Here is a 24,998-nt window from a genome sequence, read left to right on the forward strand (position 1 = left end):
TGCACAGAGGACTGTGTGCCTCGCAAGACGATCCGGGTATTCCCTAACTGGAAACCTTGGATGAATTATGAGGTCAAGTACCTTTTAAAGGCTAGAGCTGCGGCTTTTAGGTCTGGGGATACCAGTCGCTACACGGAATCCAGGCATGAACTCTGGAAAGCCATTAAGGGCACCAAGAGGCAATATCGAGACAAGTTGGAAGCACAGGCTAACCAAAGGGATGCCAGTAGGGTATGGTAGGGTCTAAATGAGATCACTGGGCACAAAGAAAAGGCTGGGAATATCAATAACTGTCCTGACGAAGGGTCTCGGCCTGAAATGTCGACTGCGCCTCTTCCTATAGTTGCTGCTTGGCCTGCTGCGTTCACCAGCAACTTTGAGGTATGTTGCTTGAATTTCCAGCATCTGCAGAATTCCTGTTGTTTGCATATCAATAACTGTGGCGCTTCTCTTCCTGATGAACTTAACGTATTCTATGCCAGATTCAAACAGAAGAGGAGCGTCCCGCTCCCTCCGGATGAACCAGATCTGGTGCATCGAGATCCATCGTCACCGAGGAGGACGTTAGAAGGGCCTTCCTGAAGATAAATCCAAGGAAGGCGACAAGCCCAGATGGCGTCCCAGGACGGGTTCTACGGGCCTGTGCAAGTGAGCTAGCTGGAGTGTTTGCTGACATCTTCAACTGCTCCTTGCTTCAGTCTAAGATCCCCTCGTGTTTTAAGAAGGCAACGATAATCCCAGTGCCGAAGAAGAGCAAGGTGGCATGCCTGAATGACTATCGACCTGTGGCTCTGATATCAATTGCTATGAAGTGCTTCGAGAGATTGGTTATGGCACACATCAACCACAGCCTACCGGTCAACCTCGACGCTTTGCAATTCGCCTACCGGAGCACCAGGTCAACGGCAGATGCCATCTCTCTGGCCCTACATTCCTCCTTAGAACACCTGGGGAATAAAGACGCGTACATAAGGCTCCTTTTCATTGACTACAGCTCTGCCTTCAATACCATCATTCCAAATAAACTGATTCCTAAGCTCCAGAACCTAGGCCTTAGCACTGAGATCTGCAGCTGGATCTTCATCTTCCTCACAGACAGGACCCAGGCTGTAAAAATAGGGGACAAGCTCTCCTCTACAATCATTCTGAGCACCGGTACTCCACAAGGCTGTGTACTCAGCCCCCTGCTGTACTCACTGTACACCCAGGATTGTGTAGCCAAGTTTCCATCGAACTCAATATATAAGTTTGCTGATGACACAACAATTGTAGACCATATCTTGGGTAATGATGAGTTTGAGTACAGAGAGGAAATTAAGAACCTGGTGGCATGGTGTGAAGACAATAACCTATCCTTCAACGTCAGCAAGACAAAGGAATTGGTTGTTGACTTCAGAAGGAGTAGCGGACCGCACAACCCAATTTACATCGGTGGTACGCAAGTGGAACAGGTCAAAAGCTTTAAGTTCCTCGGGGTCAATATCATAAATGACCTGACTTGGACCAACCAAGCAGAGTTCACTGCTAAGAAGGCCCACTAGCGCCATTACTTCCTGAGAAAACTAAAGAAATTTGGCCTGTCCCCTAAAACCCTCACTAATTTTTATAGATGCACTGTAGAAAGCATTCTTCTAGGGTGCATCACAACCTGGTATGGAAGTTGTCCTGTCTAAGACCGAAAGAAGCTGCAGAAGATCGTGAACACAGTGCAGCACATCACACAAACCAATCTTCCGTCCTTGGACTCACTTTACACCGCACGCTGTCGGAGCAGTGCTGCCAGGATAATCAAGGACACATCCCACCCAGCTAACACAATTTTCGTCCCTCTTCCCTCCGAGAGAAGGCTCAGGAGCTTGAAGACTCGTATGGCCAGATTTGGGAACAGCTTCTTTCCAACTGTGATAAGACTGCTGAACTGATCCTGACCCGGATATGGGCCGTACCCTCCAAATATCCGGACCTCCCTCTCGGTTTTTTTGCACTACCTTACTTTCCATTTTTCTGTTTTCTATTTACGATTTATAATTTAAATTTTTAATATTTACTAATTTTTACTATTTTTAATATTTAATATTTGTAATCCAGGGAGTGGGAAGCGCAGAATCAAATATTGCTGTGATGATTGTACGTTCTGGTATCAATTGTTTGGCGACAATAAAGTATAATAGTTAGGTTAGCTTTTGAAAGCCTTTCAAATGGTTTCTCCACTGCAGTAGTATGTGCTTCCCAAGTATCATTTCCCGTAATTAACTCATCAATATAGGCATCTGTATCTTTTAACCTATGAATCACAGAATTATCCATTCTCTGGAAAGTTCCTGGTGCATTCTTCATTCCAAATGGAAGAACATTATATTCATATAACCCAGATGGTCTTACAAATGCAGAAATCTCTCTACCTCTATCTGTCAGTGGAACACACCAATACCCTTTTAACAAATCAATTTTTGTAAGGAACTTTGCTTTTCCAACTTTGTCCACACAATCATCTACCCTAGGGATTGGATACGCATCTGTTTTTGTTACAGCATTCACCTTCCTGTAATCAGTACAAAACTGAACACTACCATCTGGTTTAGGTATCATGACACAAGGTGAACTCCAATTCGAAGCAGAAGATCTAATAATATTATTCTCTAATATATACTTAATTTCTTGTTCAGCAAGTGCATATTTTTCCATGTTCATCCGATATGGATGTTGCTTTATGGGTTTGGCATCTTCAACATCTACATCATGTGAAGCTACTGCAGTTCTTTTAGGAACGTCTGGAAATATATCCCTATATTTAAAAACTAACTGCTTCATCTGCTGCCTCTGCTCTGGCTGTGAATGATCCAATTTCTCATCAATATTTTCCAGAATTGTCGAGTTTGGTAATCTGGCAGAAGTAATGTTTGGTTTAAAATGAGTTTCAGATTAATCATCCATTAAGTTCCCAGAAGGATCAGACTCATTATTATTAACCACAACAGTCATAGTAGCGGACTGTTTCTCATGATATGGTTTTATCATATTTATATGACAAAGCTGCATTGGCCTTCTTCGATCTGGTGTTTTTACCACATAATCTACATGATTAACTTTAGATATAATCTCATAAGGACCATGAAATTCTGCTTGTAATGGATAGGTTTGCACCGGGAAAAGAACCAGCACCTTATCTCCAGGCTTAAATGACCTCATTCTAGCTTCCTTGTCATACCAAGTTTTCATTTTCTCCTGAGCAGATTTTAAATTTTCTCTTGCTAAACTACAAGCTTTTTGTAATATTTCCTTAAATTTTAAAACATAATCCAGCAAATTAGTATGTATTTCTTTGTTAATCCACTGTTCTTTTAATAATGCCAAAGGTCCTCGAACTCTGTGCCCAAACACAAGTTCAAATGGACTAAACCCTAAGGATTCTCACACTGACTCCCTTACTGCAAACTAAAGTAAATGAACGCTTTCATCCCAATCCTCCTCATTTTCAACACAAAACATCCTAATCATAGTGTTAAGAGTGGACTGGAACCTCTCTAAGGCCCCTTGTGATTCGGGATAATACGCAGACGATGTAATCTGTTTGGCTTCCAGTTTATAAACTATCTGCTGGAACAATCCAGACATAAAGTTACTACCTTGATTGGATGAGATCTCCTTAGTCAATCCAAAATAAGTAAAGAATTTTATAAGTGCTTTTATTAGTTTTAGCCATCATATTCCTAAGAGGTATTGCCTCTGGAAACCTAGATGATACACGATAGTCAGCAAATATTGGTGGACAGCTTTAGTTTTTGGCAATGGGCCTATACAATCTACAATAATTTTAGAAAACGGTTCACCAAATGTGGGAATAGGTTGCAGTGAAGCCACTGGAGGAAATTGATTAGGTTTACCCACAAACTGACAAGTGTGACAAGTTCGACAAAATGTTGCCACATCTTTTCTTAAACCAGACCAGTAAAAATGTTTAAAAACCTTATTCACAGTTTTCTTCACACCTTGATGGCCACCCAAAGTTAAAATCTCATTCCTATAAACTTTAGGAACTACTACCTGTTGAACAACCGCCCATTCCTCACTTGCAGGAATTGTATGTGATCTCCACTTCCTCATTAACACTCCATTCTTAAAATAATATCCTACTGGCACCTTCTTAATTTCCCTATCTGCAAGAGCTTGTTCTTTTAATTTGACAGTCTCAGGGCCTCTACTCTGCTCTGCTATAATCTCCTTCCGAGACAGAGACAAATCTTCATGGTCAGACTTACTACAAGAATCTTGATCAAACAATGAAGGTAAGAAAGTTTCTGACAAATCATCAAAATTTGAGTCCCGAATTGAACGGTCCTGGGTAGCAGACCCATCCGCATCAGCAATCTTTCTGGCCATAGTTCGGGTTACAACACAGGAGGAATCCACGTTAGAATCATTTTTGGTTCATCAGAGATGGGTTTAATTGGCAAATGCACTTCAGGAAAAACTTGTCCATCTGCTAGGTCATTCCCTAACAACAGAGAAACATCATTCACGGGTAAGCTGGGTTGCAGTCCTACTTTAACAGGTCTTGAAACGAACCCTGACCTTAAAAATACTCTATGCAGATGTACAGGCATAAGGGGCACTCACAACACCTCGTACATAGTTTACCTCACCAGTGTCAGACTCATTACTAAATTCCAGAACACTGTCTAGCATAAGTGACTGAGAAGCTCCAGTATCCCTAAGACTTTTTATTGGCACTAGAGTGGACTCCTCTTTCAAGGATATAAATCCCTCAGTTATAAAATGATCATATCCCCTCTTAATTTGGTCAGACCCTGACAAAGCTTCATTTGAATTTTTCGTACCCTGTGGATTTACCAGTATCTCAATATGTTGCACACAAGCATCTGGGACTGCCTTCTTCTCTTTCTTCTTCAGTCGGAAACAGTTAGCTATTACATGATCAGGTTTCCTGCAATAATTACAAATAGGACCAAAAGGTCTTTCCTTCACTTGTTTCCCTTCCTCCTTACCTTTCTCACTAACTTCTGGTTTAATTTCTGGTTTACCCTGGCAATCTATGCTAATTTTTGTCTTAAAAGTACTACCCGGAGGAAATTTACTCTTATGGATTATAGCATACTCATCTGCTAATTTAGCAGATTCCTGTTTTGTAGCAGTGTCCCTCTCATTCAAGTATATCTTTATGTCAAAAGGGACGCACCTTTTCTATTCCTCCATTAAAATCAACTCTTTCAAAGGTATCATGCTCCCCATTCACATTTTTAGAGGTAACCCATCGCACAAAACACACAGATTTATCGTAAGCAAGTTTGGTCCATAGATTTCTTCAAATTTCTAAATCTTTCTCTACAAGCTTCTGGAACCAGTTCATACGCTTTCAGTATATGCTGCTTCACAATATCATAATCAAGTGCTTGTTCAGCAGTTAAGGCTGGATAAACTTGTTATGCTTTACTTTTAATTACATTTTGTAACACCACTGGCCATTTCTCTTTCGGCCACTCTGAATTCCGAGCAACTGTCTCAAAATGCTGGAAGTATTTATCAACTTCTGCCTCGTTAAATAGATGAGCCAATTTAACTTCCTGACTAGCAACAAATGGTTTCCTAGAGCCACAGGACTGATTCTTGAACCTTAACCTGCTATCGTAAACTCAAATTCCCTCTTTATCTGCTTCTCTAGCCGCCACCTCCGCTTTAAATTGCTCTAACTTTATTTGTTTTATTTATAACTGCATCTCTAGTTTACTTATTGGAAACATATCTAACACTTCTGCATCAAAATCCCCCGAATTTGTATAGTGTTCCGTGATTTTCCTCTAAATTACTGGCTTAGTTGTACTCATCGATATTCCTTTAAGGTCCAACCTTCTCGCAATCTCTAATACATTACCCTTTTTCACCTTCACTAATACCGCCAGGGTTGGTGATGCCAGAAAGCCGTGAATATCAATTGCTGCTGATTACCACACACAAACCAATCAAACAAAAGGAATCGAATATTTCCCCTTATCAAATCAGATCGATAATTAAACAAGCAATTATGCTCAAAATAGGAACAGATCAGGATGAGCCCCAATTTTTGTCACGTGTCCAGCAACAATGGATGTGAAATTGAGTCAGGTTATATAAACAAACAACAATATTTATTAACCTCTACTCAAAACATAGGAAAAAGTAAACAAACTAGCTTATCCGGAAGTTAACAGTTCTCATTAATGAGTTCTCATTCAAGCCCAGTCTTAAAGTAGTAAGTTGAAAAGTCCAAGAGATTTTTACAGTCTTTAAGGAGAGACTTCCCTGAAACAACGATTTCTTCGAAGTAAATGACAAATCTGCCGATCACAGTCGAGCGATGCCTTGTTGAAGCAATCATGAAGAAATAGAGGAACTGACCTTTCGGCTGGCGGATGGACACTGCACAAAACCATTCTGACCATGCAGGGGCTTAATTCAAATGTGCCTGCCACAATTTCCTGGACGATTCAGATTCCAAACAGTCGATCACATCTAAAACACCGAACCTCATTAACTTTACCTGATCATTTGTTCCTGTACTCTGGTAGGGTCTTCACTCTCCAATACTAGACTGTAAAGGTAAAACAAAGGTGGAACAAACAAAAACTGACACCGATTGGCGAAACTGCCAGCAACAACCTTAAAATAGAAAGTAAAACTGCATCACACTTTGGAGGCTTCCTTAAATACCGCAGGGAACATGTCACTCCCACGGTCGTGAGACAATTACATCATCCAACTCACAAGACGATTACATGAGCCCACTGTCCCATGATCAAACTGTCCCATGATCAAACTGTGGGCATGTAACATAGGGAATGCAACATCATGAGAAAAGATTCCACAAATCAGGAAAATACTCTCTAGAATTTACATAACATAAGATCATAAGAAATAGGACCAGGAGTAGGCCATCCGGCCCATCGAGCCTTCCCCGCCATTTAATAAGATCATGGCTGATCTGTCTGTAAAATCAGCTCCATCTACCTGCCTTTCCCCATAACCCTTAATTCCCCTACTATGTAAAAACCTATCTAATTGTATCTTAAGTATATTTAGTAAAGAAGCCTCAACTGCCTCCCTGGGCAGAGAATTCCACAGATTCACCATTCTCTGGGAAAAACAGTTTCTCCTCATCCCCATCCTAAATTTTCTCCCCTGAATCTTGAGGCAATATCCCCAAGTTCTAGTCTCACGTACCAATGGAAACAAATTTTCTACTTCTATCTTATCTATCCCTTTAAAAATTTTGTATGTTTCTATAAGATCCCCTCTCATCCTTCTGAACTCCAGACAGTATAGTCCCAGGCGACTCAATCTCTCCTCATAGGTTAACCCCTTCATCCCTGGAATATACCTGGTGAACCTCCTCTGCACTGCCTCCAAAGCCAGTATTACCTTTCTCAAATATGGAGACCAGAACTGCACACAGTACTCCAGGTGTGGTCTTACCAGTACCCTGTATAGTTCCAACATAACCTCCCTACTGTTGAATTCAATCCGTCTAGCAATGAAGGCCAACATTCCATTTGCCTTCTTGATAACTTGTACCTGCAAGCCAACTTTTTGCGATTCATGCACAAGCACTCCCAAGTCCCTCTGCACAACAGCATGCTGCAATCTTTCACCATTTAAATAATAATCTGCTCTCCTATTATTCCTTCCAAAGTGGATGATCTTGCATTTAGCAATGAGGTATTCCATCTGCCACAACTTGGCCCTCTCACTTAACCTATCTCTATCCCTCTGCAGACTCTCCACAGCCTCTGTACAATTTGCTTTTCTACTCAGTTTAGTGTCATCAGCAAATTTTGCTACATGACACTCAGTCTCCTCTTCCAAATCATCAATGTAAATGGTAAACAGCTGCGGGCCCAGCACCGACCCCTGCAGCACCCCACTCACCACTGACTGCCAACTGGAGAAACAACCATTTCTATCAACTCTCTGCCTTTTATTGGTTAACCAATCCACTATCCATGCAATACACTTCCTGCAACTCCATGCATCCATGTCTTAGTCACAAGTCTCTTGTGCGGCACCTTATCGAACGCCTTCTGGAAATCCAAGTATAGAACATCCACCTGTTCCCCTCTATCCATTGCACTCATTACGTCCTCAAAGAACTCCAGTAAGTTTGTCAAAGAGGACCTGCCCTTTCTGAATCCATGCTGCATCTGTCTAATAGAACCACTCCTTTCTAAATGTTTCGCTATTTCTTCCTTAATGACAGCTTCAAGCATTTTCCCGACTACAGATGTTAAGCTAACTGGCCTACAGTTGCCTGTCTTTTACCTACATCCTTTTTTTAAAAATGAGAGAGGATAGCATTGAAATGTTCAAAATTCTTAAATAGATTACTACTATTGGCTGGATTGTCTGGAATCAACCAAAGTCTTGAAATAATCAATTGGCTATTCAAGGCAAAGAGTGAAGCAAATCTTCGGAATTCTCTATCCAAGAGGGTTCTGAAGGCTTAGTTGTTCAGTATAATCAATAAAAACATTGATATTTTTCCAATATTTAGGGAATCAAGGATATAGTTTAATGCAGGAAACTGTGCTGAGGTAAAATATCAACTGTAGAATGGCAGAATAGGTACAAAGGGTGCAATGGGCTGGGCCTCCTCCTGTTCTTTATGTTCTTAATTGACTAGTCTGTAACTCTACAGATTGCTGAGGACAATGCTACTGATACCATGCAGTCCTGTGCAAAATCTAAACAAGATACAGTGTCTTCTCTTCATGTTTATTTTACAACCTTGTTGCACTCATTTCTTCTTTTTCTTAAGCCCATCACTCCTATTGGGGCATAGGCACCCTGACAGCAGCCAGCCAGAGTTCTCTGTCCTGGGCCAGTCTTTCAAGATGTAGTCCATCAAAGATCTGTCCTCTTCCAGGGATGACATCTTTCAAGTTTCTGTTGGTGTTTCTGACACGCTGGCTTTTCTTACGGGATGGGGTTGCTAGCCCCATGCCCAACCTTTCTCCTTCAGCAGCTGGGCTTGGGACCATCCATGATGGAGTTCTGTACTTACTTGTTACATTAAAAAATTTAAGAGACATAATCTGTTTCCTTGTTGCTTAAGACCATTTTTTAAAAATCCAATTATTATTTTAACCTCCAGTTTTCAATGATTTAACCTTTCTTCAAGAAAATAAAATCCCAGAAGTATACTGCAGCCCACTCAGTCCCCCCGCAACAAGAAACTAAAATATGTTATACAAAATATAACTTTTTGATAATAAAAGGGAAAAAGTTAAAAACAGGAAAAAGTATAGAAAGGAAAGACCTTCATGATCACAAGCAAAATTAGATAGTTACCCAACAACAGAAAATTTCATTCCAAAAATGACTTAAATAGCAATTAATCGTATGAATATAGTTAAGAAGATGCAAATGAATTTGCTTCATCTCATAAAGTTAGAAAAATGTATTCTACTTTCTCAATCTCATGTCTGTCAAGTTTCAAATAGTAATCACTGCTTGCATTATAAAACTAACCTACTCAATTTATTCATAGACTGCAAAACACATAAAATTGTAGAACATTAGACAGCTATTTGTTCTAGTGAGTTCCCTGTGGAATATGAACATTTTCATTGTTAATATATTGAACTTTCTCATCTATAATTGTTCTTCTTAAAATGAAATAAACACCAAAATAATGTCATTCAGGATAATTAATTAATTTAGACATTAAAACCTTGATGCCAGTATGTAAAATAAACTGACTTTCTGAAGTTATTTCCGAACAATGCATTGATGCAGGCTCCTACAAGATAAAAAATTCTTGCTTTCTTTGGAATTTCAGTTTAATTTAAATTTTCATAAATTACTGTACAACTAAAGGAAGATCAGTGAAATGACACTTGCTGGAGTACTACCCAAAGCTGTAATGATGCTTTGAACGACAGCATGAAAATCCTTGCTCTCTACATGATAAATGTTCTATTCTTACAGTAATATAAAAGTTCAGAGGCAAATGAGTTTGCAATATACAAGAGTAACTGCAGCAAAACCTGAGGTTGCCTGAGATGTGTTCAGAAAAAGAAAATGTATAACATGAATGCCTGTGATTGTCGATTTAATGTTACTTTTAAATGGGTAACTGATTCAGTTTTTTATTGGACATAAGATTTGCTCTGTGACAGATAAGCTTGTTGTCAGTGTGAATGAAAATTTGTCAGTGTGAACAAAGTATGTGAATTAGAACACAGTAAAACGGTGACAAGCTTGTATCAGTACTTTAAAAAAGGAAAAACCATCAAGAAAAACCACTTCAACAATATTGCAGTCTGTTCCATTATACTTACGTGTAAATAAGATGGATCTCCTCTAATAGCAATAGTACCTTCGGGCATCGAATAGCTAGATCATGCTCTAACTTTAGAAAACCTTGGGCAGACCTCAGCTGGAGTACAATGTGCAGTTCTGGTCATTACAATTGGAAGGGTGTAACAGTACACGACAGGGTGAGGAGGAGATTTATTAGGATGTTGCCTGAGATAAGTAGTTCTGTTGTGGGGATGATGTTACTAAGGGACATTATTTTAAGTATACAAAATTATAGGGCTATAGATAGGACAAAATGCAAGAAACTTTTCCCCTCATATAATAGGAACATTAATTTAGAGAATTTAGTATTAGGGCAAGGACAAAATCATATCAAAGTGAATACGAAAGGGAGCTTCTTAATGCAGATAATGGCAAATGCCTGAGAGAATGGTTGAAGCCAAGTTGCTAACAGCATTTGAATACCCAGATTATCATTTGAATCACTTAGGCAATGAGGACTATGGATCAACTGCTAGGTAAAGGGGTTAGTATAAAAAGGTTGCCTTTAACATCAAATCTATTTGTGGCACTGCCCAAAATTCAAATAAAATTATGAAGCATCAACAATTAAAAAATAAATCACCCATAAAACATTCTATTAAATGATCATAAACATTACAGCAAACACAAATAATTTGAAACTATCAAAACTTACCATGTTCTTTCCTTTCTTCGCTACAATCATAACATTTCTGTTCCATTGAATGGGCTCAGAGACCCTGAACCATGTGGCAAGCAACAGCTGAGCATAATAACAGATTCTTGCTGGTGAATCTATCAACAACTTCAGGACATTCGCATTCAGATAGCCATGTACCAAATCCCAAACTTGCCAGTGTTGGCATGCTGTCTTCAGGGCCAATCACTTTAAAGTACTGCTTTAGCTTCCCATTCAGTCAACGGTACAGTTAGTCCTTTGCCTTAATGTAACTCTTGGCCAGGGCTTGAGGATTATCAAGAGTTTCCATGAGCTGGAATTACAGAATAATCAAAATTTCTTAGTAATCAAAAAAGTGAATGGATTTCCTAAAGTCACAGTGAATATTTTTAAAAGAAAGGTCCTTAGAGTCACTCATGTAATTAATAAAATCTTATTTATGACAACCAAAAATTACACTTCATAAACAGATCATTTTTAATGGTTCTCATAGGTAGTTCAAAAAGTAACGCAAGTCCCCATGACTCCAAAATGTGTTTGTTATTTTTATATGTATTTGTGTATACATGACTGGTGTAAATACTGCAAAATATTACTTGTTTGAATTATTGGAACTCTTCTTTAATTTCATTTTCAGAAGCTGGGCAATACTATCAGCTCCAATATTAATTGCTCATCTCTCACTGACTTGACAGAGTGGTGGTGTGCCATGTTTATGGAATGATGTAATCCATCTGAAGAAGGACCACTGATAAATCAAAATCAGGTTTATTATCAAAGACATACTGCAAAAATACTATAAGTTACAATAGGAAATATTAAAAATAAATAAATAGTGCAAAAAGAGAGAAAAATAGTAAGATCTTTCAGAATCTGATGGTGTAGTGGAAAAAGATGTTCCTAAAACATTGAGTATGTCTTCAAGGATGACGTACCTCCTCCTTGATGTAGTAATGAGAAGAGGAAATGTCCTGAGTGGTAGGGGCCCTTAATGATAGACTCTGCCTTTTCGAATATGTTCCTGTAGTGGGGAGGCTGGTGCAGATGATGGACGTTTACAGCCCTCTAACTTTTTCCAATCCTGTGCAATGGTCCATCCGTACCAGTTAGAATATTCTCTATGGTACATCTGTAGAAATTTGCGAGAATATTTCGTGACATACCAAATCTTCTCAAACTTCTAATTAAATACAGCTACTGCTCTCTCTTCTTAATCGCATCAATATGTTGAGGCTAGAATAAACCTTCAGAGATGTTAACTGTTGGGAACTTGAAACTGCTCATCACTCAATGAGGACTGATGTGTGCTCTCCCGACGTTCACATCCTTAAGTCCAATCAATTACTTGGTCTTACTGACATAGAATGCAGGTTTGTTGTTGTGACATCACTCAAACTGCTGATCTACCTCAGGCCTATGTGCCTCAAAATCACAATCGGAGCTTCTGCCAACAACGGCTCTGTCATTGGCGAATTTATAGATGGCATGTGAGCTGTGCCTAGCTACACAGTCATAGGTGTAGACAGTAGAGCAACAGGCTAATCACACATCCTTAGCACGTACTTGTGCTGATTGTCAACAAGGAGGAGATGTTATTTCTGATTTGCACTGATGATGAAGTCAAGGATCTAGCTCAAGATGGGAGTTACAGAGGCCCAGAGTTTGAAGCTTGTTGATTAGTACTTGGGGAATGATGGCGTTGAACACTGTGCTGTAATCAATAAGAGATTGCATCCACTTCAGACCTGTTGGGGCAGTGGGCAAATTGTAAAGAATCCAGGACCTTGCACAGACAGAAGTTAATTCTAGCCATGATGAATCTCTCAAACACTTCTTTACAGTAGATGTGAGAGCAACTGAGTAATAGTCACTGAGTCAGCTTACTCTGCTCTTCTTGGGTACTGCTATGATCAATGCCCTTTGAAGCAGCTGGGAACCTCCAACTGCAGCAGTGAGAGAGTGAAGATACACGTGAGTACTTCAGCCAGTTGGCTACCACAGGTTTTTAGTGGCCTACAAGACACAGCATTGAAGACTGTCGTTTTGCAAGAGTTTACCCTCTTGAAAGATACTCTGACTTCAGCCTTCAAGACATATGGAGTTGCCAAATGCTGCAGGGATTCATACAGCTACAGTATAGTTTTATTGTCTCTTTCAAAGTGTGAATAAAAGGCACTCAGCTCATCAGGAAGCATCACAGCCATTTATGATGTTACGTCCTTGTAGGACACAATGGCTTGCAAACCCTGCCATAGCTGACATACATCCAATTCAGTCTCTAACTTCAGTCAGAATTGCTTTTTTTGCTCTTAAAATAGTCTTCAGTAGATTGTACCTGTACTTCTTGTAAGTTGTGGATCACCAATCTTGAAGAGCACAGATCAGTAGACTACAAATCTCCTGGTTCAGCCATGGCTTCTGGTTTGGGTATGTCTGGTAATGTTCTCAAAACCAAACACTCATCCACACAGGCGTTGATGAAGTTGATGACAACTGTGGCATATTTCTTCAGATCCAAAGATGAATCCCTGAATCCAGCCCAACGATTCAACGCAGTACTGTAAGCACTCCTCTGCCTCCCATGATTATTCCTATGCAGTCCTCAGTCTCTGCCTGTATGCTAGGAGTACAGCCAGGTAATCATACTTGCCAAAGTGGGTGTGTGGGATGGCACAGTAATTGTTCATGATTGGGGTGTAACAATGGTCAAGTGTGTTGGCTCCTCTCGTCCCACAGGTGACATATTAATAGTAGTTGGTCAAAGACTTCCTCAAGCTGGCCTGGTTGAAGTCCCTGGCAATGATTGAGAAGGCATCAAAGTGTGCTTAATTCCAAATGATGATGACAATGTTCAGCTTCTCCAGTGCCAGCCTAACATTGGCCAGGGGTGGAAGGTACACTGCAAACAGGATGACAGCAGAAAACTTCCTTGGCAGATAAAAAGAATGACACTTGACTTCCAAATGTTACAAGTTGGGGGAGCAGCACTGAGACAGACTGACACATCTGTGCACCACGATGAGTTAATCATGAAGCAAACGCTGCCTCCTTTGTCTCCACCTGATGCCGCTGTGCAGTCCACATATTAGAAGGTCAAACCCTTGGAATGAAACACCATTTCTGAAGTGCTGGGGATGAGCCGCATCTCTGTGAAATAAAGTATACACCAGTCTTGGATGACATTCTGGTACTGCAATCTGGCCCAGAGGGCTTTATTTTTATTTTCCAGAGCCTGCACATTAGCCTAGAGGATGGGAGAAAGTCAGGCTTCAGGTCACTGTTTCTTTTTTACCTGCAGTTCAGTGTGCTGGCCGCATTTTCTTAAAGGGAAACTGTACTCATTACCTGGGTGGTCTGCAGTGTTGAGTTTGCTGATTTTGAGGACTGATAAATTTTTTGAAGATCTTAGTACAATGTTCCTTACTGAAGTACCTCTGACTGTGACTGCAGATCTCAGCTGTGGTAATCTTAAATGATGATTTTGATGATTTTCCTCAGAGTTGAACACAAAGAGCTGCCACTTGCCAGTGCCGGATTGTTACGAGTACTTTCATGCATTTCCATGTCACAATAGCATCAACTTGAAGTGGAACCTGTAGATAACGGTGTTGTCAGCACACACACTGCCCCTGTGCTTCTTGACAGTAAAGGTCATGAATTTGGGAGGTACTCTCAAAGTAGCCCATTCAAGTAAGTGTAATACACAGCCTCTGTGTCGCTTAAGGGTTTAATCAAATGCCAAGCTATTTTGTGCTGGATGGTTTCAAGATTCTGGGGAGATGTTGGAGATACACTCATTCAAGCAATTGGAGAACATTCCAACACACTTGTTGACTTGTAGATAGTGGATGCATAGATTTGATTTTGCCAAATATAGTTAGAGCATCATAATGCAATCATTTTGCGTTGGGTCACTTTATTATTAATATAGTTGCTGTCACCACTTGCTTCAATTCTCCAGCAAAGGATACAACATTCACAATTGATTTTACTAATAAACTCATAAATAATCTAGGATGGAAATTTGCTAAAATTTATTTGCTCCAAATTTGAGAGAAACGTCATTATTTTCAGCTTGATTCAGCACTGAGGTCGTGAAGTTTGTATCCAATATTAGAGAATTAATGTCACAGTAACATTAATGGTTTAAAAGTAGATTAAGGTGTAGTATTTCAAAAGGCAATTTCTTAAATTTAAGAAAATGGAGCAGCAGAAGTATTGAGACATATACATATTAACCAGGTGTAAATATCAGCTTAAACCATTCAAAAGCTTTAGGAGAAAATGTGAATACCTGGAACCTTAAATAATGCAACAGAGGATTCAGATGTTAAACATTTCAAGTCCTACTTAATCTTTATCATGTAATTACAGTTGGATTGTTATCCCCCTATGATAACAAACATTCAAGACCTGTGGCTGCTTTGCTTCTATCTAGATCACGTTAATGAGCAGTGAAATGGCCACACCTGCCTATTCTGAACTACACTAACCCACAGTAACAACTCAGTCCCTGGGGATTATATGTGATGAACCAAAGGCTTATATCAAACATGGAGAGTTCCTTTTCAGTACCAGTATATTTACTGAGCCTTTAACTGCAACCTATATTCAGATTAAATTGTGTAACAAGTTACAACTGAGAAAAAATTGAAATGCTGGTAAAACAATTAAATTATTCTTAACCTATGAATGAATTTATGTACCATCCAGGTTTTAAATGATGGCACTAGACAAGATGCCAGGAGCTTTGCTTTAGAAATTAGCCTTCGATATGAAAGGAAGCATATTGACGCCTTTGAACTGTGGTGCTTGAGAAAAATACTACGCATCTTGTAGACCTCTCACAGAACAAAGGAATTGGTCCTCAACAAGATCAAACCAAGTCTCTTTCTAGAGGCTCAAATGACAAGACTCAGCCTATCGTACTATGGGCACATTATGCGAAGAAACAGCTCCCTGGAAAAAGGTGGATGGTGGAAGGACAATGAAAGAGCGAGAGAGAGGAAGACCGCTGATCAGACGGATGAGCACAATAATAGCTATAGACTGCAACATTATCTACAATGATCCACCTTTGTGAGGATCAAAACTTATTTAGGGCAACTATGCATAGTCTCGCCGTGAGTCGACGATGACTCGATGGCACTTAATAACAACAATGTATAGAATGCGTGTGGCAGGCTTTAACACCAGAAATGCTTTGCAGTACCCTCAGGCTTGCCAGTTACCAAATCATTAAAATAACGGGAATTTCTGTGAATGCTCAAAATAAGCATTAATAAAAATTCAAAAGCTGTTCAAAATAGAATATGTTAATTGATATTAAAAGAACATTAAATACACACTTGTTGACAATTAAATACATTTATGTAAACACAATTAACTAAAATAAAATATGGACACTGAGAACCTTCCTAACTCTCTTGGTTCCATTTTATATCTGTGATGTAAAGGTTCCAGAATATTGGCAAAAAAAATTCTGAAACACATTAATTAAAATGTGTAACATAGAAAATATCTACTATGAATGCCCACAAGAAAATGAATCTCAGTGTATTATATGGTGACATATGCACTTTGATGATAAATTTACCTTATACTAATTTAATTCTAGATGGCAAGCACCTCCTCTTCTATAATCCGGTTACTGTCAGTGACCTCACTACCATTGTGCCCGAATTCTATAGATTCTGTGACCATCTCCCGAGTAAATACAGATGTAAAAAAATTCATTTAAGATCTCCCCCACCTCTTTTGGCTCCATGCATAGATGACCATGCTGATCTTCAAGCGGGCCATTTTTGTCCCTTTTTTTTAATACTGTACATCTGTACAGCTTTTGGATTCCCCTTCACCCTGTCTGCCAGAGCAACCTCATGCTTTCTTTTAGACCCCCAATTTTCCTTTTCTTATACTGCTTTGAAGGGTATAAGAAATGCACTTCTCTTGCATTTCTTGTATTCCTCAAGGAATCATGTGCTTCCTGGCTGATTGAGCAATCTAGAGCTTTGCTGTCTCCAATAAGGTTCTCGAAGCTGAGCAGCCTCGAGGCCAAGAAGCCTAGAGACGGAACGCAAGCCCATGATCAACTCCATTTCTCGCCAATTAAAGTGCCGAGGAAGATTGAAACATCAAGGTGGGTGCAGATGAATGAAAAGTCAAAAATAAAGGAGTCAATGGAGATCTGAAAGTAGAGGATTCGTCAGATATGTTGTGGACGAGAAAGCCAAGAGGAGAGATCAGATCATAAAGGGAGCAATAGAAGGATTAATAAGAGAATACTCCAGTGAACTAAATTCACCTTCCCAAGATCAAAAATGCACAAACTATAAGAAAAACGAAGAAGAAGGGTGGCTACCACTGACAGAATCACTTTCTGCAGTCTCAGCGTCAACTCCTACAACCACCATGAGTAGGACCCAGAACATGAGATTGTTTTCATAACCACAAGTCTCACCTGTCAAGCAGAGTGATCCTCTTTGTCAGGAAAGTCGCTATCCTACAAGAATAAGATAGCCTCCACAGTAATTAAGTCCTTAGGCATGAAAGAGACAATTTAAAATTTACTATGCTGTCGCTGTCTGTATATAGTTGTATAATAAAGTATACTCTGTGGATAGTTGAGATGCATTCTATATTGAGTTGGAGTTTATAGCTAAGTTGGGAGGAGGGTTGTGTATTTAGTATTTCAGTAATATTTGAGTAATCTTGTATATATATTGGTTGATTAGGCATTCTTGTTCAATTAAATAATTCATTACGAGTTACAGGTTTCCCCTGCCATCCGAAGGTAGAACATTCCTATGAAACCGTTCGTAAGCCGGAATGCTGTAAAGCGAGGAAGCAATTACCATTTATGGGAAAAATTTGTGAGCATTCGCAGACCCAAAAAATAACCTACCAAATCATGCCAAATAACACATAAAACCTAAAATAACAGTAACATATAGTAAAAGCAGGAATGATATGATGAATACACAGCCTATATAAAGTAGAAATACTTCTCTACAATCATTGCCGCACTGTTCTCCGCAGCGAAAATCTCACGCAAGCACTCTCGGCAGAAACACAGGGCAAGCGCTCTCGGCAGAAACACTCTCTCCAGTAACCTTTAAGCTATGAAGCTGCCAAATCATACCAAATAACGCATAAAAATACACAGCCTATTTAAAGTAGAAATAATGTATGTACAGTGTAGTATCAGTTACCAGAATCAAGAAGACAGCGCTGACCACACTGATGATGATGTGTTAGGCTGAGTCGTCAGAGGTTGGGGTGGTGCAGTGGTCTCCAACCTCCATCCTCCGATGCAATCCGCAATTGCCTCTGATCTGGGCTGACATTTACGTGCTGGGCGGCACCTAATTAATTAGCTTGTTTATTTCGGCTTTTTTCTTAAAGATGTGCTGGGTGCGTCCCGGTTACTGCTACATTCTCCAAGGCAATGTATCAGTCCGCAGCCTGGGGGTTGGGGTGGTAGGACACTGGGGTGTCATCTCATTGTCGTCTATTTCCAACAGGGCAGGCAGGTCATCTTCTTCTATGTCTGCCTGCCTCGATGTCGAAGTTCGTCGCCTGCTGTGGCTGATGTGGAAGGCTTGAAAAACGACAGTTTGCTTGACTGCTTAGCCTCGCGCATTTTTCTATCATACAGTTCTTTGTAAGCACTCAAACCATCCTGCAAATATGCCCTAAACCGACATATCCTTTCAAAATTAAAGTCGTACTTTTCTGCAATCTTCGTTGTCAATTGCAGCGAAAATCTCACTCAGTTGCTTCACGTTCAGTTCCTGGACGACTTCACTTTCAATCCGTTCGCTACTGCATTTGTTTTCAATTGTTATCCTTTCCTCTTCCAATTGTATCAGCTCTTCATCTATCAGTTCTTGGTCATGGGATGCCAAAACCTCTTCAACATCATCTTTGTCAACTTCCACAAGCCAAACTCACTTTGTCCTTACTTCGTTCACCACGATCGAAACGCTTAATTATGTCTAGTTTTATGCTAAGTGTAACACCCTTACGAGTTCTTTTAGGCTTTTCCGATACCTTAGAACTCATCTTGTCAACGGATGCTCACAGGCACGTGTTTAAGCAATGACGGCTAGAATGCAGTTCCGGGGGAGGAGCTTGGCTGCTCGGGGCGTGTGCTGCTTTTGTCGTAACAGTGAAAACACCTTCTGTTAGCGAAAACAGGTAGCTAATGCAGGTCTTTCGAAACAGCAAGGTTTCGTAAAGCAAACATTCGAAAGGCAGGGGACACCTGTATATGCATAAATAGACAAATTGCATATGTCATCACGCTAACTTGTGACACGTACACGCCCTCTCTTAAAATAATCATGAAGTTAGACCCAGATTCCCGGACTCTCGTGCCTTCCTTTGAATTAATTTAATGTTTTGAAGTTACAAAATTTAACGACCTTCTATCGTAATCTTACTTTTCTTGCAAATATCTACCATCGCTCTACGAATTTTCTCTAAGTCCCACTGAGAATTGGGAGGTTCAATATAATCCCATTAATGTAGTTATCCTTTTGTTATTCCTCAGTCTCACCCATATAGCCTCATAGACAAGCTGTCCATTCTACCCTACCTGAGCACTGCCATGACATTTTTGAATACAAGTAATGCCACCCCTCCTCCTTTAATTCCCCCCACCCCACTTACTATGCCCAAAACAACGGAGCTTTGGGACATTAAGCTGCCGGTTGTCAATCCATCTACTGATGGTGGTCTTGCCCTTTAGTCTTATTTCTGAAGCAATATTAGTCAGAATGAGTTTAATGCAGACCTTACAGTACCAGGTCAAACTAACAAACACCACCTCAGGAGGGGAAACTAAAAGTATTGGACTAGCATTAAGTGATGTTCTCTAAAAGTATATAGCATACAAATAATTGAGAACAATGGTTATTTTATCAGCCTGGGACTGCTTGGTACCCAAGTGAATACCACCATCAAGATCTAACAACTGCACGGCTTATACAAATGCACCTGTGACCCAGGAATAACTAGCCTCTTAGATGTTTCTGTACGAAAATCTCACTGCTTAAGCAAACATAAAGCTTAAAATTAATGGCAATAATTACTTAAGTAGTCTATTGACTCAATGCAAAGCAATAAAATCCACTATCCTATAAAACTATTCTTTTAAAGTAAACAACATATTGCAATCTGAAGAGAAATACAACATGGATTTGTCAAAGGAAGCTTGCATCTTACCAACTCAGTAAAGCTTCTTGATGAAGTAACAAGAGGACTGATGTGGAAAATGCAATTGACATATAAAGACTTACAAAGGGTACTTGATAAAATGTCAAATAACATCTATCATCATCTATGAGGGGAAAAGAATGGTAAAGGTTTTGGGTCAAGAACTTGCATCAGGACTAAGAATAAAGAGGGAAAATCATCACTAATAGAAACTGACAAGCTTCTATGTAACTGTTTTGAGTCAGTACATACAGTGGCATGCAATAGTTTGGGCACTCCTGGTCAAAATTTCTGTTACTGTGAATAGCTAAGCGAGTAAAAGATGAACTGATTTCCGAAAGGCATAAAGTTAAAGATGACACATTTCTTTAATATTTTAAGAAAACTTTTTTTATTTCCATCTTTTACAGTTTCAAAATAACAAAAAAGGAAAAGGGCCCAAAGCAAAAATTTGGGCACCCTGCATAGTCAGTACTTAGTTACATCCCTTTTGGCAAGTATCACAGCTTGTAAACGCTTTTTGTAGCCAGCTAAGAGTCTTTCAATTCTTGTTTGGGGGATTTTTGCCCATTCTTCCTTGCAGAAGGCTTCTGGTTCTGTGAGATTCTTGGACCGTCTTGCATTCACTGCTCTTTTCAGGTCTATCCACAGATTCTTGATGATATTTAAGTCAGAGGACTGTGAGGGCCATGGCAAAACCTTCAGCTTGTACCTCTTGAGGTAGTCTATTGTGGATTTTGAGGTGTGTTTAGATTCATTACCCTGTTGTAGAATCTTCTTTTCATCTTCGGCTTTTTTACAGACGGTGTGATGTTTGCTTCCAGAATTTGCTGGTATTTAATTGAATTCATTCTTCCCTCCACCAGTAAATGGTCCCTGTCCACTGGCTGCAACACAAGCCCAAAGCATGATCGATCCACCCTCGCGCTTAATAGTTGGAGAGGTGTTCTTTTCATGAAATTCTGCACCCTTTTTTCTCCAAACATACCTTTGCTCATTGCGGCCAAAAAGTTCTATTTTAACTTCATCAGTCCATAGGACTTGTTTCCAAAATGCATCAGGCTTGTTCAGATGTTCCTTTGAACTTTTTGAATAGAACTTTTGACCATAAAGACCAAATAAAATGAGGGAAAACCTTAGCAAGTAGTTAAGGTCTAGAATGCAGTGGAAGGGAGAGGGATGGAAACAGAGGTATCTCGGGGTACATGTCCACAGATTCCTGAAAGTTGCCTCACAGGTGGATAGGGTAGTTAAGAAAGCTTATGGGGTGTTAGCTTTCATAAGTCAAGGGATAGAGTCTAAGAGTCACGATGTAATGATGCAGCTCTATAAAACTCTGGTTAGGCCACACTTGGAGTATTGTATCCAGTTCTGGTCACCTCACTATAGGAAGGATGTGGAAGCATTGGAAAGGATACAGAGGAGATTTACCAGGATGCTGCCTGGTTTAGAAAGTATGCATTATGATCAGAGATTAAGGGAGCTACGGCTTTACTCTTTGGAGAGAAGGAGGCTGAGAGGAGACATGATAGAGGTGTACAAGATAACAAGAGGAATAGATAGAGTGGAGAGCCAGCGCCTCTTCCCCAGGGCACCACTGCTCAATACAAGAGGACATGGCTTCAAGGTAAGGGGTGGGAAGTTCAAGAGGGATATCAGAGGAAGATTTTTTACTCGGAGAGTGGTTGGTGCATGGAATGCACTGCCTGAGTCAGTGGTGGAGGTAGATACACTAGTGAAGTTTAAGAGACTACTAGACAGGTATATGGAGGAATCTAAGGTGGGGGCTTATATGGGAGGCAGGGTTTGAGGGTCGGCACAACATTGTGGGCCGAAGGGCCTGTACTGTGCTGTACTATTCGATGTTCTATGTTCTAGTAGATTCAGCTGCAGCATCCAAATTTCAAGCATATCTGAAAGAAGAAGAAAATTGCAAAGTCAGCTGAGAGGGAGGTGTTATGCAGATGACTGGAAAGTTGTAATATAGTTATCATGGGCACAGTGGGCTGCATGGCTTGTTTCCCCCACTCTGACACTGAGATTCTAATTACCATAAATTGTAACAAATTACTGTATTTTCCTCACTACATCAGTACACTTCTCATCATTAACAGTTTGAGGATAAAGGGGAAGCCTTTTAGGACCGAGATTAGGAAAAACTTCTTCACACAGAGAGTGGTGAATCTGTGGAATTGTCTGCCACAGGAAACGAGGCCAGTTCATTGGCTATAATTAAGAAGGAGTTAGATATGGCTCTTGTGACTAAAGGGATCAGGGGGTACAGAGGGAAGGCTGGTACAGGGTTCTGAGTTGGATGATCAGCCATGATCATACTGAATGGCGGTGCAGGCTCGAAGGGCCGAATGACCTACTCCTGCACCTATTTTCTATGTTTCTATGCACATTTCCCTCACTTGATGCTGCCTGACCTGCTGGGTTCCTCCACCATTCTGGGTTCATTGCTCAAGATTTCCAGCATCTGCAGGATCTCTTGTGACACGATAGTACATTTGTGATGCTATTTTCTTTCACGGATAACGCACTTCAGAAGGTCGTCCCCCACAGCTCAAGGACATTTTTTTTAGGACGACTTGGATACACATCATTTGAACAACATTGTAAAAGTGACTATCTGTTAAGGATCCGGCCTGAACACTGGGTCAAAGGGCCTCTGCTGGTAGCTCTGGATCACCACAGTCTTTAATTTCTGTTTTCTTTCACCTGGCCATGTGGGTTCTGGCCCGGCCCCTTTCCTTTTAAGACTTCCTCCAGTTACCGCTTATCTCCTCATTTGCACCCACCTGTTTCTAATTTTCACTCATTACCCTGTCCATTTAAACCCTACCCCTGAGTAGCATTCTCTGCTGATGGGGTTTGGCTGAGGAACTGCTGGGGAGAGTCGCTCTTGGGTGGAAGATCCAGCTGCTGAGTTGGCTCAACTGGAAGCTGGCTGTGTTTTGCTTGATGTGTGAATGTGGTTTGGAACCTGTTGAGGGAAAGAGAGTGGGGAAGGAATGGAAATTGCTGGGAGGGGGTTGTGTGGGTCTGGTAATGGTGGACAAGATAAGAGGTGGGGTTGAGGGAAAGAAAGTGGAGAAGGAGAGGGATAGAGACTTGGGACCAGAGGTAGGCAGCTGGGGAGAGGTGGATTATTGTGAAGGGAATAATAAAGGGAATAAGGAGGTAGTGAGGGGTTGGATGAATAAAAACCAAGACAAAGGGAATAAAAGAATAAGAAATGATAGTGGAGAAAGCTCTGAAAGTGAGGAAGATGAACAAGCTTAGAGAGGAGGTGTTGTCATAATTAGTTTTAATGAGAAGGCTCAGGGACATATGAAGAAAATTAACCTGTTTGTGCTAACAACAACTCTGACAAGACAAATAAGATAGGGGAAATAGTATTTGCAAAAGTCCTTAATGATGGCAACTTATTGGTAAGATGTGTGAATGAGGAACAACTTGAGAAAGCACTCAAGCTAAAAGAGATAGGAAAATGCAAGGTGGAATACACTGGGAGGGTGGGAGCACAAAATAGTGGTTGTAAAGGAGTGATCATGGGGATACCAATGAGTATAAATATGGAGGAGATAAAGAGGAATATCAAAGGAGGGAAAGTAATGAATGTTCAAAGACTGAAAACAACAAAGGAGGGAGTGAAAAAGGAAAGTGAATCAGTATTGATTGAATTTGAAGAAGAAAGAGTGCCAAGGAAGGTGTTCCTGGGTTTCATGAGTTACCCAGTAAGGGTGTATGCGCCAAAACCACTGAGGTGCTATAATTGTCAAAGGTTTGGACACGTGGCTAAAAACTGTAAAAGGCAGAGGAGATGTGCTAGATGTGGGGGTGATCATAAATATGGAAAGTGCGGAACAGGGGTTCAACCAAAATGCTGCAATTGTGGAGGAGCTCATAATGTTGCATATAGTGGGTGTGAGGTTGTCAGACGGGAGACTAAAATTCAAGAAATAAGAGTGAAAAGAAAGATCACTTATGCAGAAGCTGTAAGAATGTCAAGAGAACAGAATAATGCTCCTAATGAACAGGGAGCAAGAGGGATACGAGAGATGCAACAAAGAACAAATGACAGGATTTATGTAGACAAAAAGGCTCTAGTAACATTCATTGCAGGAGTGATTAATAGTACGACTGAGGTAAAGTCAAAAAGTGACAAAATTCAGCTGGTGGTAAAAGCAGCAGTAAACCATTTAGGGTTAGTAGGACTGACATGGGAGGAAGTGAGGGAGAACCTCAGTAATCAGTCAAGCCAGGAAGTGTCATGTGTTGGTTAATACTAATTATGGTGATTCTTTTACAATGGAATGCAAGGAGCTTACTCGCCAATAGCCAGGAATTCAAGCACTTTATTAAAGAAATGGTTGTAAAACTGGATGTAGTGTGTATTCAGGAAACTTGGTTGAAACCAACTTTAGACTTTGTGGTATATGGGTATACAATGATAAGGAAAGATAGAAATCTAGGGGGAGGAGGGGGTTGTGCTATGTTAATCAAGCAAGGTGTACCATATAGGGTACTGGAAAAAGGAGATGATCAGGAATACATAGTGGTGGAAGTGTGGGAGAGAGGGGAGGGAGTGGTTATAATTAACTACTACAATCCATGTAAAAGGTTGGATTTGGACAGCCTATTAAAGATACAAGGACAAAACCGACATAAAGTAGAGTGGTGTGCAGATTTCAATGCTCATAGCACAATATGGGGGGATCAGATTACAGATCCAAATGGAAAGGTAATTGAAGATTTGATGGAA

General features: G+C 40.3%; 1 long non-coding RNA gene across 2 annotated transcripts in view; it reads right to left on the bottom strand.

Annotated features, from left to right (window-relative positions):
• The window catches only part of LOC134336734 (uncharacterized), a 445,998-nt gene that overhangs the window by 271,570 nt on the left and 149,430 nt on the right, over positions 1–24,998 (bottom strand). For both annotated transcript variants that reach the window (XR_010015870.1, XR_010015871.1), the window contains exon 4: positions 11,009–11,324. This is a non-coding gene — a long non-coding RNA (uncharacterized LOC134336734). The remainder of the gene's footprint in view (positions 1–11,008; positions 11,325–24,998) is intronic.

This window comes from Mobula hypostoma, chromosome 23 (genome assembly GCF_963921235.1).
Source record: "Mobula hypostoma chromosome 23, sMobHyp1.1, whole genome shotgun sequence".
NCBI lineage: Eukaryota > Metazoa > Chordata > Chondrichthyes > Myliobatiformes > Myliobatidae > Mobula > Mobula hypostoma.